The sequence below is a fragment of the Aquila chrysaetos genome, chromosome 16 (assembly GCF_900496995.4).
Source record: "Aquila chrysaetos chrysaetos chromosome 16, bAquChr1.4, whole genome shotgun sequence".
Classification (NCBI taxonomy): domain Eukaryota; kingdom Metazoa; phylum Chordata; class Aves; order Accipitriformes; family Accipitridae; genus Aquila; species Aquila chrysaetos.
The window spans coordinates 4,516,856-4,536,114 of record NC_044019.1 but is presented as its reverse complement, the minus strand read 5'-3'; the positions used below and the strand labels follow the sequence as shown (position 1 = coordinate 4,536,114).

Genomic DNA, 19,259 nt, shown 5'->3' with positions numbered 1-19,259 from the left:
AAAGCAGGGAGCTCGGGTATTCTCTGCAGCACGGCATTTATTTAGAAAGTTGGTGTGGTAGCCTCAGGCAGAAATCCCTTGTTAAGTGCATGGGAATGAGTGAGAGACCCAAGGACAAGCATTGCTGTGCAGGAAGTGGAATTTTCCGAGGGGTTCACATCCTTCGGTGCTCTTTTTGCCAAGATTTTATCTCCTTGCTCGATAAAGGGTGCCTCCTAGAGACATCGGGAGAAAGGCCTTAAGGATGAGGCGTGCTCTAGGTGTGTTTAAACTAAATAATTCAAGGTAGGGGACACCTTCCCTTAGAAATTACAGCGAGATCTGAACACCAGATGCAACTTTGGGTACTCCCCTGCCCCCCCTCCGTTTCCCTTTCTCCCCAGCCAGTGTTGAAACACTGTGCATTATGACCATGATCTCTGAATGGGCTGAAAAGTCAACTAAAAAAAGCTTCCCCCTCCTTCCCCCCCCCCGTTTTAATGCTTATACATGTATCCAATATATCCTGTATTCACATAAACAATTGTTTTTGTCTCCCAGTACACACTGCTAATTCTTCACTCCAAAACCACACATGCTCTTTGCATGTGTACGGACCCAGAATGCCAAATGCTATAAACTTGGCTGAATTAACTCTCAAATCGCTGACAAACATTGATCACTTATGAACGGTCGCCCACGGAAGGTGGAGTAGAACTTTAATCCCCTCATTATTTGTACACTTGGTGGTGGATTCAGAAAGCAGGATCCTGCTGATGACGAGTGCTAGCTTTTCGCACAAGTTTGGTTTTCAGTGCAGTGTCCTGAAAATACCGCTTCATTAAAAATATTAATCACCACCTGCATTCTCAGCAGAGGCAGGAGAGATGCGCCTTTGCCCTGTGCAAGGGAGTGCGCGGCGTGGCTGTGACAGCAGCTCAACCAGACACCACGTGGGAAATCCGAGTTCAGGATTTAAACGTGCTTTTCCACTCCGGCCATGAGGGACTGAGAGCCTTGTGGGGGGGGGATTAAAAAAAAAAAAAAAACACAACCCTTTTCGTGCTGCTCAGAAGCGACCTCTGCGGCTGCTCGGGGAGTGAAGTTCAACAGCCCTGAGCTGAGAGCGCAGGGCAGATGCGGCACGGAACCGCCGGCTTCGGGGTCGGGAGAAATCAAACAGCAACCAAAAATGGAAGGGGGGGGACACCCACCAGGGAAGGGCAATTGGCTGAAAAGCGTTATTCTGCGCTTTGTAATGAGGAGTCACACCCCAGCCATCGGAACTCGCTCTGAAGCGGCTGTTTTAACGTGTGGCTAAACACAATGCTACTCCGCAGGGTGCACAATTACGGAGTCATGTGCGCGATCTCCAGGTGCCGAAGACATCTAGCGCCAGATTTTCAAAGGCGCCCGGTTGCCCGACAGGCTGAGCTCTGAAAATATCCCAGGACCGGCGGGGGCTGACCGGAGGAGCCCCCGACGAACGGCTGCCGGCCCGGCCCGGGGTGCGAGCCCCCCGCCACCGAGCTTCACTGACCTGATCGGCGGCTTCGGTCCGGGGTCGTGGAACAGGGGCGGGATGGCCTGGGTGGGGGGGGACGGGGGGACCATCCGCAGTCACGGCTGGGTCGCCGCAATTTCACCTTCGTGACTTTCTTCTGGAGTATTTCATAAAATCGCCTCGCCATCGGGGACCTCTAAAAGGCCTGTAAAAGTTTAATAGGGAAATGTCATAAGGCATCACGCAGGAATTTCAGTTCATCACATTTTTTATGGTGGCATTAACTTTTACGTATTTGTGAGTAATTAACAGCGTGGCTGTTGAAAGAGATTTGAAGACATACAGCACACCACACCCCCCCTTTTTCTCTCCTTTTCTAAAATGGTGCAAATCCGGTTTGCCTCGGACATGACACCCACCAGGATAGAGGTGAGGTGAAAAGTACAAACACCACGGTTTGCCCATGTATGCAGGAAAACATATTAAAACCTACATATTCATCAACATGTCAATTAAATATTATTTTGCTATGCTTATTTTTGGTTGGTCCCCCCCCCCAACTTTGTTTTACTAAAGCAGGGAAACACATACAGAACCCTTGCCTGCAGTAGATGCTTTTTTTTTTTTTTTAAACGGAGCCCAGATGCTGGTCAGGATTAAGGTTACACCAAACACATTCTACATTGCCATTTTCCAAACAGAATGAAGCAGATGGAAAAGATGGAAGAGGATAAGGCAGGAACGGAGCACCACTGAAAACTGCAAGCCCTGCACTAACGCTGTAGAGGAGCGAGAGCTCAGATGCCAGGAGAGACGGAAAGAAACCAGGCGTATCGACTCTGCATATTGCATTCCTCGCATTTAAAATAAGTATTTTTAATTAAACAGCTGTCAGAATTTGTGCTTTAAACCTTATACTTAAAATGGGAAAATTCAGCTGCAACTGCTCACTGTAGTCTCCTTAGGGCTCAGTCCTAGAAGATGCAAAAGCCACTGGCCTCAGGCCACCAGAGTACTTAAGTATATGCGTAATTTTAAACATCAGCAGTCCCGGTGATTTTTAAGCATATACTCCCTTAAAGTTAACCATGTACTCAGCACTTTGCAGGATCCACCCAGAATACTTCATACCAGATCCTAGTTCAAGAAAATGAGTATCTGTACATCTGAGAAAACAAAGAAAATCTTCTTTAGAAATGGGCTAAAGATTTTTTGATTTCTAAAAGACGCGCGTTCACCAGTACTGGGAACTCAGATCAAACTGAAATAAAATCTCTAGGGGAAGTTAGCTGAATCCATGCTTATCTGTAAAATACCACCATTTGGCAAATTCATTCTAGTATTTCAGGTGAAATTCTACAATAGCCGAGTTTACTCAGCACTGTGACTCAATCATATGATGTCCTTTGAAAATCTCTTGCAAAAACTGATTTTAAGATATTTTGTTGATATTATATAGGCACACACACAATACAGAGAAAGAAAACACAAACTGTTAAATATTCATGCTATGGGGAGAACACTTAGTAATGTCCCTTCATTTCAGCTATACAAAGGCAGGCACAAATAACTGATAGAAAATTTAATAAAACAAAACAATTGCAATATTCCACATAAACAAGGTGTTGACCAGCTTTGAAACATTTGATCATGAAAGGGCCAGACAGAAATTCTACTGATCTACCTTTCAACAGTCACCCATAAATGTGTATTTCAAACTCTTAATTCTGTAATCTAACCCACATGGGGAGCTTTAGGACTTTACACGCGCACAGAAGTCTGCATGCAGGGATGTGACTGATTTTCTGCTTTTAAGGCCTCCATCCTGTAATCTTGCTCAAATGTACATGGCCTAAAAGTAAGATTCTTAACTTCACAAGTATGTACCTCAGTGAAATTTACTTGCATTAGGAACAAAAATTTAAGGACATTCAGACCAGCTTTGCTGGAACTTTTAGACTTCAGTACTGGAACTGTGAAACAAGGTCATTTTTATCTAACAGTTATCTATGCCTTTAAAGAGGCCCACAATCAAACCTTAGTTATATTACTTCTTTATAAAGGCTGATACTATCCCATGCACTTTCAGTAAAACAAAGGCATTGGTCAGAAATGTTCACTTTCTCTGTAAAACAGAACCCTGGGCTCCAGACAGACTGAGGAATCATAAAAAAGACATAGTTTTCAAATGTTTATAAAAAAATTGAGTATATCTGGCAAAACAAACAAACAACAACAACAAACCCAAAATTCAAACATTTAATGGTTGGTGCTTACATTCCAATGTTTATAATTAGGTACCTGAGCAAAATGTGCTCAGAAAGATTCATATTCATTCTATGTATTGCTAAGGAGTGTAACTACATACATTATGAAACAAAGTATTTAAAAATAGTGGTTTTTCCTACCTTGAAGAAACATAGTTAATGACCTACCTTTTCCAGTGGCATGGGTTCATGTAATCACTGAGAGCACTGCATCCTTCCCTATGTAATCCTGACCCTCCAGATTCACTACCTTCCTATTGTATTATTTTACTTTGTCTATTCTTAGACTGTATGTTCTTAAAGACTACCTTATACATAGGTGTAGAGTAGCCAGCACACTACACTTTCTGTTTAAACACAGGGATGATAGCAGTAAATAATGCTGAAGCAGCACGAGGAACATAACTTCTGAATGTCAGTGATCAGTGTTGCCACTGGCTGTAATGATCCACTGGTAGTTATGAACAGTTACACAGGATAATGGAGTCCTGGATTCAGCTATTATAATTTAAGAATCTTCTCTTTTTTTTTTTTTTAAAGGACTTTGCAATACTTCAAAATTCATTACTTTTCCTGTATCAATAGCCATGACATAGCATCTTTCTTAAAAAAACCCAAACAAACAAACAAATAAAACACCGCCAAAAAAAAAGAGAAACCACCAAACACCAAAACATGAAGCACTACAGTTGAGTTGTGATGCAAATGAATGCATATTTTTCTACCACCTCTAGAGGTACAAAAATAATCTAAATTGACATTCTACTATGGGAAGAAAGAAAAAAAACAACAACAAAATCAAGCCAAAGACTTGGAAAGTAATGTCCAGACAACTAGAGGCTAATTAGCCTGGCCTCAGTGAGATGTAAAACTTAAGTTCTTTTTCCCCTGGAGGGGGAAGAGATGTAGAGGAAAATAAACAGATAAGATGCAACATAGGTTTAATAAAGGCAATCATGCCAGACAAATCTGATGTCTTTCTTTGATAAGAAAGCAGATTTTTCTTGGTAAAGGAAAACAGTTCATCTCATCCACCTTAAATTCAGTAAAGCATTTGATCTGGTGCCACATGCGAAAATACAAGTTAAACTGGAAAATATGAAGATTAGTGCAAGAAAAGTTTTGTGGGTAAAAAATGGCTAAAAAACCCATGCTGAATTGTGTTGAAATGGGAACTTTTGGGCTAGAGCGAGTGCTTTAAAAGCTCTTCCAGCACTGGTCTCAGAACTGGTGCTACTTATTGCTTTTAAGCCACGTGAGCACAAGGAATTGAAAAAAAAAGTGTTAATATAGCTCGTTACTGACAAAATCAAAAAGCATCAATACAGAAAACTGGAATATCCTAAATGAAGAACTGGATGAGCTTCTGGAACAGCACAGGAATCCTGAGGAATGGACTGGTGGAATGCAGTAATAAGATTAATGCAAATCACAAGGCTGTTCACACAGGGACTAACAGCCAAAATTCTTGTAAACTGGGAATTCATCACAGTTAATAGAGAAGGATGAAGACTCAGAAGCATTATTTAGTCACAGAAATGACTAAACATCACAAAAATGAAGATGACAAATGTGATCTAAAGACCAGGTAAGGCACATCCAGATGTTATGGCAACAGCTCTCTTGCAGAATTCTTGTTTATATTCAAAAATGATACAAGAAAACGAGAATAGTCATACAAAAGGCTTCCTAAGGTGGTTATAAGAGCAAAGAATCTATCATGAGAAAAGACTGAAGTTTTATTTCAGCTAACTCCAACAAAAGAAAGGCTGATATGGGATAGGGTTAGTTTGTATACATAGATTATGGCTTGAACACAGGTATTTAAACTAAAGGGTTATGTTGGCACCAAATATATGTAAAGGCCTAAGTACATTTAAGATGATAGCTAGATTAGAATGTCTTATTATTACAAAATTAGATTTAAAAAAATCCTTCTAGTGAGGCTACCAGGCTGAAAAGGACTAACTGTTTTTATGCTGGGGCTTGATGTCCTTATGGTCAAAATGAGGTATGGTTGCCTCAAAAGCCTGGCATAAGACAGCTAAGGGAGGCCCCTCAAGCCCAACATTAGGAAAGTCCAAACAGAGGGGTTAACCAGTACCAGCAGCCTCCTTTGAAAGCTCACCTGCAACCTGGTGGATGATCAATAAAGAAGATACAATTAGTTTACTGCGGGCAAGTTCAAAATTTGTTTATTGTCACTGTGGAACATACAGATACAGTGGAGAACTTTGATAGCTTTGCCATTAATTTCCCCGCTTTGCGTCAGTGAAATGAGAGGAAAATCTCTTTGCAATATCGTGAAGATACATTTATGGTGGTTAAAAAGTATTCGGATACTATAGTGAAAATGAAAATCATCACAAAAATCCATTACAATTAGTAATTCTGTATTTACTGCAGCACTTGAATTATATGCAATAAATAAAATATGTAAGCAAACATCAAATAACAAGGATAAAAGGAAAATCTGAAAAAAAAACATTCACTGAATGAGACAGGGTTTGAGAAGGCAGGTTATATGATTTGATTTACAATTAAGAGACCACATCACAGTGTGAGGAACTGGATTAAGATGGGCAAAAGCGTAAGAACTGTACACAGGAAAACTGAACACACTGCTTAGTTCCCTGTTAAATTCATCCGGGTCACAAGAGCGTAAAGAAGCATGAAATAGAGAGAGTGAATAATATGTAGGCTGACCCAGCCCTGGAGTACGCACAAGCTCAGCAAATTCTCTGTGTCAGACAGTGCTTGGAGAACTAAGCAGTGATCCTTGTTGTAGTCAAGGCTACACACTGTCACCTCAGCAGTGCAATGGTCCTCTAGTTCTGCAGAGAACTGTTGAAAGAAGCAGCTTTTCTAAGGGTAAAGCTTTCCAAAAAGCCAGAGAGCATGGCACCTCCCCAGAAGACCATAAAAGGCTCACATTGCATTTCTAGTTTTCGATAACAGCTTTTCATTTCCATCATAAATAACATCACCAGGAATATGTATCACCTATTTCTTTCCATCTAGGGTCTCTTAATCTCTCCAGACAAAACATACCTGCTTTAGCAATACTTTTCCTTAGCAAACCAACCATAGCTGCCCTTCCTGGGATCTTCTGTTCTTAACTGTTTGACCACTGGAGATTTTTTTCATGATTTCAAATGCATGGTGTTCCATGCTGTCAAAGATTCCTTCCTTGCACCTGCCACCTCTTCATGTTTCTATAAACAATAATAGACAGGGGCATGGAGCTGAAAAGTGTCTTCACTTTGGGTTTTTTTTTTTTCCTTCTTGGTTTTTTTTTTCTTTTTCTTTTTTCAGTGTTCTGACCAGATAACTGCATGAAAGACCAAGAGGACACCTCACATCCATAAATTGTATCTTCATGTCATCAACGTTTTGGACAAAACCAGAATCCCATAACTTTTCTGTTGTTGTTTTCTTCTTTCTTCAAATGCTTTTCAGATTTAACTTTGGTTCATCTCAACACTAGCAACTATGTCTATTATTTTTTAAAAGGGACATTAACAAAGTTATTCTGCTCATTTTGTGAATAGCAGGAGAGTGAAAAAGTTTAGCAAGAAAATGATAATCTAAGACTCATGTTATTTTGCATTTGCAAGCAAACATTCCTATTCCAGCTCATATTAGAACTTTTTATGAAATTAATGCTTTCTGAGTAATAATAAGACAAAACATATTATAATTTCTATCCATATTGAAAATTAACATTATCTCACAATTCCACTTCCATTGTCAGGCTGACCCACTTGGAGTTCACAAGAATAGTGCATTTGGAAAACCAGTTCTTTTTCCCCCCCGTGTCTTCAGGCACGGCATTTTCAGCAGAGTTTTTTTTTGTAGCCAAGGATCAAGACATGAACATGCACAAGGAGGCGAGTAACTGTCTGGGCAGCAGTACTGCACTAAAGAAGCCAGTGGTTATAATGGATCACAAACTGAATTTGAGTCAACACAATAAAGATAATACATCACAGAAATATTTAATAAGGCTGCTTTACGCAGGACACCCATGACAATTATCTTGCTCAACCCAGTGTTGGTGAAATCTCAGCTGGAATATTGAATCCATTTTCAGGTACCACATAAAAAACATAAAACCAGATATAAACCAACTGGAAAGAGCACAAAGAGAGCAACAAGAATGCTGGGAGGCTGAGAAAATCTAACTCCCAAGAACAAATAGAAATATGGGATTTCCTTAATAAAAAGAAAAAAAAAAAAAGGAGAGACATCATGTGAGAATTGAGAGGGGACAAAATACCAATAGTCCATTTTGTTACAGTAAAGGTCAGCAATCAAACATTCATGTCCACTGAAAGTAGAATAGGTAATAGACTTAATTCACAGTAAGATCTGGTAAAGTAACAAAAGTGACATTTAAACAATGAAAACACTAGCATGGGAAGTTGCGGAATGCCCTGCATTTCAGATTTTTTTAAGGACAGGATATACAAACATCTGTATGCGATACAGATAAGCACCTCTCTCTTGTCTCAGAGTCAGGATGGGATCTAAGGACCTCCTGATGTCTCTATGACAGCTATATTTATTATTATAGCAATACAGGAAGAAAAATGCTGGTGAGAAAGGAATATTTCAATTAAAAAATTGGACTTTTAGATGAAGAACACACCATTCTGGGTCACTGTCTCAGGCTACTATTTAGGAAGTTACTTGGAGGACTTTTTTGCAACTGCCAGCTCCAGAAAAGATTAGGGAGTGCATTAAGTGCATCACTTATGCAAATATATATGCACTCTGAGTTTAAAGTTTACAAGGCATTTCAGATTAAATGTTTGTTAATTTTATTTTTCTAAGTCAAACTACTTTGATATACTTTTGTTGAAGATCTTCACTGAGCTCCACCTCAGCCCACAGTAGCATGACATCACCTACAATAATTGTTAATAAGGTCAAACACTGTTTCTTTGATTAATTTGCTCTGTTACCTCTTGTTCATAAAATCACAGTGCAGTTTTTCCTTACAAAATGGCTATTTTGCAGAGGCTTTTTCATGGGACATCCACAACATTGAAAGTGTCTTTCCATTCCTTGCTTCTACCCACTTTTCAGCATCTTTCCCTGCCTCTTACAGATGTTGTACGAATCAGGGCAAGCTCAAGTTTCTAATGAGTTTGTTCTGGAGAAGTTTCATAATACCATTCTACATCCATTCAATGGTAAATCACCTACATTGATGAGCAAGGCCGTGTACAACCATTAAGAAGTTGTTCTTTGTGTTCATAAATTCTTTCTCCTGGCTTGACAGACCATGTTTACTCCTTGAACCCCCATAACTCTTATTTGATTCACAGACTGGACCCAGGAAAAACTCTAGGTAATTTCTTATGCATTGCCAAGCTTTATGACACAGAAGGATCAGCACCTTCTCCAGATATATACATAAAAAAAAATCCCATGACAATATGCCTGACATAAAACTGGCTAGTTTTCAGTTGGAAGTAATCAGAAATTATGCTCTTCCACAGATGGCAATGGGTTTCTGCATGTGAAGGAAAGTCTTTGTTTTGTATTCTGCCTCTACAGCTGAGATCTGCCCAGGTTTCTAGGAATGCAATTCTGTCATCCTGATGTGTGGCCACTGCTCCTGGCCATCCCGGTTCTGCACCAGTACTCTGTGTATCAGTCACTGCTAGCTGACTACACCCAGAAACAGTACACCATTGAGTAAACTGCTCCAGATAAATCCTGTACAGAAGTAGCAGGTTGATTATGAAGCTGCAGAACTAAGTCTTTCCACCTGTGCAACCTCCCAGGAATATGCATTGTAATGGATTTACCAGTTTCTTCTTCGTGCAACCTTGCAGCATGTTGAAAAAGAAGTTGTATAGGCAAAAATCAATGGATGCCAGGAGAAAAGGAATAGTGATTTGTCAGGTTGACCCACAGAATTCCCAAATTCCTGAGAATTCCCTGTCAGCACACTGTGAAAAAAACATATCGCTGAGTAGCAGAACTCCACTCCATGGGATAACTGCCCAGAATATTTTGAGAGGTAAATTAATACAAGAAAGAACCATGCACCCAATCAAGAGTGAAAATACCTTAAATCAGCATAACAAAGCGGGGTGAGTGTACTTGTGCTCAATATAGTTAAATAGCTGTAATTAGATCAAACAAACTAGATTGATGTATCATCCCTTTGTAGACATGGCCTCAGAAGGTAGGTCAGGAGCTAAGTTCAGTAAAACAGTTTTAGTACTGCAGCTTTTATCTAACAAGGCACAGCCACACACTTACTCGAAAGTAAATACTACTTAGAAGAATTGCTGAATTCCAAAGAAAAAGAGTTTATAGAGAAGACAGCATTCTTTAATAATAACCTGAACTTCTGTCAGTAATAAAACTCTCCTAGCTGATTTGATGATATACCTTTTGGATAAATAATGTACAAAATTTTGGTTATAAATTCATTTGTTTCAAGACACTTAAAGGTTTTTATTGAGTTGTCCCCTCATCAGTTAAGGTTTCTACGCAGAAAAGGTGAATTCTAATGTGCTTTGTTCTTTCAGAAACTTTTAATTAAATTTTAAGAAAATAATGTAGAATAACATTGCATGAAATATGGTTACTAAATTTCAGAGATGAGCAAAACATAACGTAGCAGATGGTATGAAGAGGATATATGTGAAGATATGTAAATAGTAGGGAACCTCACGAAATCAAAAACGTAAGGCAGAACTGAAAGCACGTGCAAGACCCCTGGGAGAGCTGAGGAGAAGCAGCAACAACTGAGCTGAAAGGTATCAGACTTTCCTTACTCAGAAATGACAAAACACCAACAGGAAGCTCTAATCTAGTAGAAGGAAAGACCCATCATAACTAGGGGAGTCAAGATTGTTGTGAAGGGTCTTTAAAGTAAACATGGAAGGAGTGGAGGAAACAAGGACAGAGTTTGCAGGTGCCAACAAATATATTCATCAAACACTGTTTGAATAAAAAGAACTCCCGCAACCCCCAACTATTTCAGAATTGTAATCAATAAGTAATGAAGACATTGTGAAAGAGCTAATAGTAGAAAATAACCTTGTATTGAATAAAGACAAGATGAATTGTTTAAATTAGGCAGAAAACCAAACAAAGAGCAGCTTGGTAACTAATCAGAAGAGTTCCAATCATCAGAAACAGCCACAGCATTACTATGGGGTTAGGAAGAGATGTAGTCTGTGCATTAGCATCATTTGGTACAGAACCTCCACTCCAACTCATATGAATTATTGCGGCTGCACAGATTGCCGTCTGGTAGCTCTATCTTCTATGATATAGCCCGATAAATTAGCAAGTACATGATGACATATCTGCATATCGTAGCAGAGTCTGGGTGAAGACCAAGAAGGTCCTTCTAATCTTTTGATTAAAAAGTTATCAGTAACAGACCAATACTGTTAAATGGAAGTCACCAAATACTACTTTCATGTAGAGGATATTTAAAGGTGAAGGGAGGCACACTTGAGAAGTGGGACTTAGTTGACAACCGCAATTCAGTTGAAGGAATAGCTGGAAAACAGTAACTATTCTAAACATTTATATTTCAAATAGTTGTTAGAAATTAGGGAAAAAAGCAGTTGCTCCCTCTTTTCCTGCGGGATTTGTTCTAGCCAGTGATAGGCCTGTGAAATACATCACTAATTTATCAAGTTGTTAGAATTAATCCCAATGAATATTCTACCAAATGTGGGAGGCAGGGGGAAGGAGAAACCAGTGACCTGGTGTTACAAGAGCACCTAGCACCTACATTCAGAAGTTGAAGAGCATTTTCTTTCTTTGTTTCCACCAAAAATATTGCCGTCTTAACGATGTCTTTACATGTCTCCATCTCCAACAGAAAAGCCAGAAACTGCAATAAGATGACAGGGATACTGAAATGTAGATGGCAAGGGTGCAGAGTTTGGTTGACAAGTCTCGGGAATTGCAAAGAGGAAAGGCTGGGCCACAGATTTTCTTAACATGTCTGTTTACTAATCACCAAATAAACTCAGTTAATAAAACCTGGGAAGCTGAAGAGCTGCTGATTTCTGAAGTGGCCCTTCCATGCAGCTGTGGAGAATACCACATCAGTGTCAGGAAGTAACATACCTTGTTCTTTGAACCAAGAGAACACACTGAGAAGACACCAAACTGCCCAACAACCTGTCTGCAGCTACTGAAAAATTTCATTGCATTCTGAGCGTCCAAAAAAGTGTAACAGAGAGAAAATGGCAGCACTGTATGCAAAAGACAACATTAAAGAAATATGGGACAACTATCTAAACACACTGCATGATTGCTGAGCCCATGGAAGTCACCCTCATGGTGCTCCCTCCATTACGAAGATGCATTTGGTGACAGGTGGCTCTCTCCCTCTGTCTCATGCCAAGCACATTTCCATAGCAGAACACCACAAAGGTCACTGAGTCTAAATCACAACTATTCTCATTTTGTATCTTCTTCTGCCCCAAGTTCAATTTGTCTAGGTGATTTATGAGGTGAACTCTGGCTATGCAAGGCTTCTCTCCTTCTGAATGGAGGAACAATTCAGATAAGAAACAAATCTCTTCTGAGTTAATAGAGGAAACTGGACTTAACCGCATTTACTAAGGTATTTATTATACATCTAGGCCAGATGAAGCTTAGCACATTTAATACATATAAAACTGCAGATAGCTGCTGGGAAGAGCAGAAAACAAACAAAACAGGTTCACAAGTTTCTCAATAATTTAAATTAAGCCGCTAAAGTAACAGAAAAGCAAGAGTTGTGGCAATAGCAACAGATATCTATCAATTCCAGCTTGCTGCTTATAGCAACACACACGAATTGAGAAGCAGTTGGCTCTATGTCCCCCTAGATACCCTCTGGCTGAGGGACTGCTAAATTGTAATCAGTGCGAATACATAATCCCCAACAAGCACTGCATTACTTTTGTGGCTGTTGATTTCATAAATTGTCTTGAGGTTCTTTGTCATGGAAGACATTGTATATAATTACAGAAAAAAGAAGACTGCAACTTACGGGCCTGGTCCTGTGAAAGACGCATGTTCTTTGATGACTCAGCAGTTCATGGGGGATCATCAGCACTTTGTAGATGGCAGCCCAATGCTAAGAGGTAATTTGCAAGAAATAAGTCTCTATGGTACAACTTCAACTTACCAGTTCAGAAAAGACCATGTGTAGAATTCTTAAAACGCAATGAAATCACAGAATTAAAAATTTTAAGTATAAAAACCATTATTAAGTCATCCAAGTCCATTTACAATTATTGATGGTAAATCCATCTACTCCAGATGGGAAGAGGTCACTCTCTTCTTTTTCCAGGGCAAGTCTATGAATAATTTGAGTGATTAAAGCTCAAAGCAGGTGTGAAAATGAAAAAGACCAGGAAAGCACATGGGAAAGAAACCACACTCACATGAAGCTACTTAGCTTTCATTCTGCAATCAAAAAAGGCACCCTCCATTCCCCCCAGTCTATACAGCCACAAAATACAGATGAGTTTGTACATTTTTTTCCAAAAGAGTTGTCACTTTTAAAGGCACATTGAAATCTTATTTTTACTTTTTAGGTCTTCCTTCTTCCATCAGAGATGACCTAAATTCTGAGCTGAAGCATTCACAGGATCCTTGCTTGGAATATAAAACAACAGCAAAAACATCAGGCTGCAAAAGAAGCAAAATAATAGGAGGGAAAATTACAGTGAAGACCTCCCTGAATAACAGGAGGTCACAAACACTGCAGAAATAGATGCTGAAGTAGTACTATCCAGAGAGAGTGGACACAAAGTGATTGCATTTACAGAAACCTAGCAGAAGACAGGTGGGCAGGATGTGAATCTAAGCAAACGGCCACAGTTCTGGGAATACCCAACAGTTCTCAAAATTTTCCCTCAAATATATCACTGTATTCTTTGTGCAAAAAATGTCAGAAACACCAAAATCCAAGAGTCTCATGTTACAAAAAAAATAAAACTTGAAAGCTTACTAGGAAAGTATTCAAATAGAATTAAACAAGTACAGAAAGGTATAGAGGCTATATTTTATACGCTAAAGAGAAAAATATATGGAAAACACTTATACAACCAGGTAATCAGTAGTATAGACTATAGAACATTCACACAGCTCATTATTTGAAAAAAAAACACCAGTATTTGCAGATACATTCGTTTGTATTTTATCATCTTAAACAGTCAACAGAAACTAAGATTATAATCTGTGCCTTTTTAAAATTCCATTCAACAGATGTTCATAAACAGACTTGAGCCAAATTTCAGTTCCCCAAAAGGATATTCAGCCAGAGAACTTCTACAAATGGATGATAAAGTCCTGCTTTTTCCCTTGTAATGATTGCTTTTCTGAGACATCAAATCCTCTCTTAGCCTCATTACAAGTTCCCACCAGCATAAAATGTATATTTCTTTCCATTTCCTATAGTATTGTTTTCCAAAAATGGCATTGACGTTCCCAGCACAAGACAACTTGCCCTCACTTTTTATGTCATCTCCTCAATACAGTATGAAGTGACTGTCTCAGTGACAAGGCTCTGTTCTTTTAAAAAGATGAAAAAAAAAATCCAACTGGTACTAATAAATATTTACTTAATGTAAGGAAAAAGGAATCCAACAATTAAGTATGAAAATGACAGAAAAAAAAAAAAGGTATTTAGAAAGGCAAAGCTGTAAGAAGTTCAGTCCTTTTTACGAGAATGACTGCTCAATAGCTCCTTTTGGGACACAGTGAGATGACTTCCTTAGAAGTATAGTCTAGAAATACCCCAAAATCACAGAAGTTATAAGTCACTTGAGGATTTAAGATGCAAAACAAAATTAAGAAATATCAGGACACGTAATGAAAATGGTGGAATGAAAACAGTGTTGCACTTACTTGTCTATGTTAAAAGGGGGAGGGGGGGGGCTGAAGTGGAAGGTTTTATTTTTACTTAATTACTCTCAGTGTTCACTGGGGACTTCTTCCAAAGTGTATTTTATATTTGGACCCAAATGCAAGCAGGATTCAGCCTTGATCTTATTCCTTATGACAATATGTTTCTTAAATTAGAAGTCCCACAACTAAAATGTTGACACCATCACTAACGTTCCTCCAGCACCTAAGAGTCTCTTATGTGTTATCAATCTATTAATACGGGAAGCAGTTAGCATAGGAGAAAAACCAAGGCGATTGTTTAAAATAAAAAAACAATCCAGAAAATAATACTTTGTAGGCTTGTAGCATCTTTTATCCAAGGTTTTCAACGTACTTTTAAATATGAAGTCTCAAAACACTTAAAAAAAAAATAAAACCCACCCAACTTTAAGGAATTTTGAAAATGATAATACATTAATTGAGTGAGCATCCACCTGTGATGCAATTACAAGAGTCTCCTACTGCAGCATGTCACACATATTCAATCCACCTTCTGGTTACAGCTTCCAAGTTTGTGGTATGTAGAAGGAACAGCAGAGCTGGTTAAAGATTTTCTCTTGCTTCACATACTCTGCAAGCTTCTCATTAACTCATACATGACTTTAATCAGTGCTGAAGCACACAATTCTTTCAGCGTGCATCAGGACTGGTCTGGAAAAAACTCTTACTCAATAAAATATTATTATAACCATGAATTAGTAAAGAAAAGGGCAACCTTTTTTCTACAGTGACTGCTGATTTTCATATATAAAGGGTTAAACCGACCTTCACTGATCCAGAAGAGGTAATAAAATAGAACTTTAAGGACAAAAATGGAGCACTTCAAGAGATTATTATGAAGAGCTACATTCAAGATGAGGGAAGACAAAACCTTATTCTTAAAGCACAGATGCTTCTAAAACAAGAGATCACGCGTTTTAAAAAGCACACTACCAGCCCCATATAATGAATAAGCAAAACGAGGGGAATCAGGTTTTTTTCCCTCGCAGGGCTGTGGAGCTCAGAGGAAAGGGGGCATTCAGTCGATCTGCTAGCAGAGCCAGATGCATGCTTTGCACTTCTGCAGGGCTGTGGAGCTGGTATTGGTTGGGGGGGGGGGGGGGGGGGGGGAGAAAACAGAGTAAGCCTGAGAAAAACCCATCAGAGCTCCTGTCCTCCCCTTTCAGCGTTAATGGGAGGGATACAAGTCTATGGGAGCTGCAGTGGGGGATGGGGCTGGCAGAGGGGGTGGGGAGAAGCAGAGCAAGGCCTTACAATCATCAGCAGCTCTTGTTCTCCTCTCCTTTCAGCGTTAACAGGAGGATGTGAAGCTCATGTAGCTGGGAATGGGATGGGGGAAGCAGAGCAGGATCATAGTTTAGCTTTTGTCCTCTCTCCACAGGGTTAATAGGAGGACACGAAGCCTGTGTAACCGGGATAGGGGGAGGGGATGGGGGGGGAGGTTTAAGGCCTTAGATCACAGTTTCGTGCCCCGCTGTCCCTGCAGGGTTAACGTGAGGATGTGAAGCTCTCGTCTAGGGGCAGCTTTAGGGTTTGTGGGGTCCTGTAGAAAGTCAAACGTGGGGGGGGAAGGGGCGACCTGGGGCAAACTTCCCTAAACGTGGCGGTGCGTTTCAGCCACTCAAGAGGTCTGCTTATCCAGAAAAATGAGCCACTGAGTTGCCCGTGGGGTGGCAGTAGCCATCGGCGGGGTGGGGTGAGCCCAGCTCCTTATCTGTAGGGCGCAGGAAGAGCGGCCTCCCCGGCTGATGGTGAGGGCCGGAGGGAGGGCCCAGGTGTGCTGACAGAAACGCGGGCCTTTCAGAAAGGGGGTGGAAAACCGAACACGGGTGGGGAGGCGAAGGGAAAGGGGCAGCCCCCAGGCCCGTCTGGAAACTGCTCCCAGGGCGCTCACCTGCCAGGAAGACACCGCGTCGCGGGTGGTGGGATATTTAAGCACGACCCCAGACCCTCACCCTAAACCCGGGGAAAGTTTCCCGGAACTTTGCCGTTCGCCCCGGCGAGGGGAGCCGTGAGGCGGCGGGCTGCCGGCCGCCCCCTCAGAGACACCCCCCCCGCCACGGGAGGGGGAGGGGGCGCTGTTCCCGGCTCCGCGCCGCGTTTTCCCGCTCACCCCCCTCCCTCGCGCAGAGCTCCCCGTGCCTCCTCACTCCTCCGCGACTCCGGACCCCTCCGCCGGCGCCGGCACTTTTTCACCTCCCCTCCCCCTCTCCGCTTCCTTCCGACTTATCCCGGCCAAGGCCGCGGGGTGAGGGCGGGGGAGAGGAAGACTTTTCTCCCCGTTTCTCTAACGGTATCCCGCTACGGGAGAGCGGGACGGAGCTTTTTTCCGGGTGAAGGAGGAGAGGCGGTTGGGACTACTTGGCGTTCCTGCCACGGTCTCGGCGGAAGGAGCTCGCTGTGCGAGAGGCTGCGCGGTGCTGCGGCTCTTCTCAGCGCTTCCTGGAAACTCCCGCTTAGGAGCGAGGGGGGGGGGGGGGGGGGAGCGGGAGAGAAAGAGTCCCAGGCCGGGAACGGGCGGGGAGAGGGGGGGGGGGGGGAACACGGCACAGCACAGCCCCCTCCCCGCCGCCGCACCGGGGACGCGCACACGCAGCCCGGACAGCCCCCGCGGCCGCTAACACCCCTCAAACCGATTCCCTCCCCCCTTCTTCTTCTTCTTCCTGTGCAGATGGAGCAGAGAGAAGTGAGGGATAAACTCCCTCAGAACAGCCGTGCAGGCTTGGGGGGCGGGCACCCCTTTCCCCCCTGCATAACCCGGGGAGCGTCCCTCAGTACCCCCGAAAGAGAGGGAGTGGGGAGCGGGACAACGTGACGGGGTGGCCGGGGGACGAAGAGCTCTTCATCCCGGCCTTGGCAGGGAGGAGGCATGGGGAGAAGCAGCCTGGCTGGGGAGGGGGGCAGGGGGCAGCGACCCTCCAAAACTGCCCCTTTCCCCCCCCCACCGTGTTTCCCTGCGTGCACGATGCCCCACGGTGGCTCTCGGCCCCTCCGTGCCCCCCGTGGGCCGGGAGGGCGGTGGGAGAGGGCAGGCGGCAGCGGCGGCGAGTTAATGCGAGAGCGGCTGAGCGCCCGGGGGGGAGGGGAGGCCGAGTTTGTAAATGGAAACACTGGTACATAAGCATTTAGCACAATCGGGCTGGAAAGCTCCAACTGCAAAGGGCTGAGAACAAAAAAAAAAAAAAAAAAAAAAAAAAAAAAAAAAAAAAAAAAAAAAGGAAAGAAAAAAAGTAAAAACCCTCCCTTTGCTGCCCTCTGCCTGCCGCTGCGCTCGGCAAGGCGTGCGGTGCGGTGGCAGGGGCGGCCGCTGAAGTCTGGCTCCTGCCGCTTGCAGCCGGCTGTGGGACTGTGGAAGGGACCGCTGGTACCTGCTGAACCCACCGGGACCCTGCGGGGCCTTGGCCCTGCCTGCCCTCCTTGGCACCTGGGCAGCCGGGTCGTCCTCCTGCGCAGAGCTCCTTGCTTTAGATAGCAGGAGGAGAACTTGCATGTCTTTTCCTGGGTGAAGAAATTGGGGAAATGGGGCGGGGGGCAGCTCTCACACCTGTGTTCCTTTTCTTACTCTGAATGCAATAGGTTATCCTTTTTTTCCTGGGTGTGGATGCACTCCCCCCCACTTCCAAACAACAGGCTTTCTTAAGGGGCTAAAACTCATTCCTGTTAGACTCAGCTAAAGGATACCTGCAAGTAGAGAGGGCTTTGGGGTCTACACTTTAGTACTTGCATTATTTAACGAGACAAGAGTAAAAATGCATAGCGTATGCAGGCCGCAAAAAAAATGAAGTGGAAAAAACAGGAGGGGAAAGCAAGTCTGCTGATAAATGCCCGTGATACACAAACAAGGACACACAGCATCAGTAAATACCGTATGGTTCATTAGATACGGGCTTTAGTGATTCTGCCTAACGGTTAAAGACCTTAGTTCCTCTGCCTTTTCTAGCTTGTTGCCTTTTACAAGCTCATCTCTCCAGCTCTGCCAGTTCCCAGAGTTTACCACCCTTCAAACGTGGAGTTGTTGATCCTCTCTGGTGTTGCAATGCAACTCTTTGACACCCCCCCCCCCCCCCTTCCTCCGCTGAATCCGTGAGTTTCAGGGATGCTGGGACTACTCGGGAAAAGCAGGCAACATGTAATGAAATTATGTGGAAGAGAAGGATCCATTATAGCAAGTAGATACCCGTAAATCCTGTTAGTGACCAAGCATTTCCATAGAAATTTCCTGATTCTAGATGCCCAGCACCTTTCATACGCTTCCATGTCCTTATCACCATTCCTAAACCTCCATGTGGCTTCATTTACAAACCTAAAATCCAAATGTAAATTGAGGGTGAAGGTTGTCCTCAGCCTCCTGATCTCTTTGAAGTTGCTGTCTCGGTCATCGGTTTTAGCTCTGAATTTTGTAGTTCAGGGTCTACTGGAAAGAGCAGCCTCCAGCTCTTGAGGACAGAGAAACATTATCGGCTTCACACTCTTCCAGCACCAGTCAATTAAAGATGATCTGTGCTCTGTTTTAGGCCTCAGCTCCCTTTTAATATCTTTTAGTTAGTTGCTTGCTTTGTTGCACTTTTATTATTTTG

The 19,259-nt window shown here is 42.4% G+C and overlaps 1 long non-coding RNA gene across 1 annotated transcript; it reads right to left on the bottom strand.

Annotated features, from left to right (window-relative positions):
• Positions 1–681: 681 nt before the first annotated feature.
• LOC115351663 lies at positions 682–17,317 on the bottom strand. Its single transcript, XR_003926861.2, has 3 exons — positions 16,577–17,317; positions 12,779–12,865; positions 682–1,688 (listed from the first exon to the last, which is right to left on the bottom strand). It is a non-coding gene; the product is annotated as an uncharacterized LOC115351663 (long non-coding RNA).
• Positions 17,318–19,259: the final 1,942 nt, after the last annotated feature.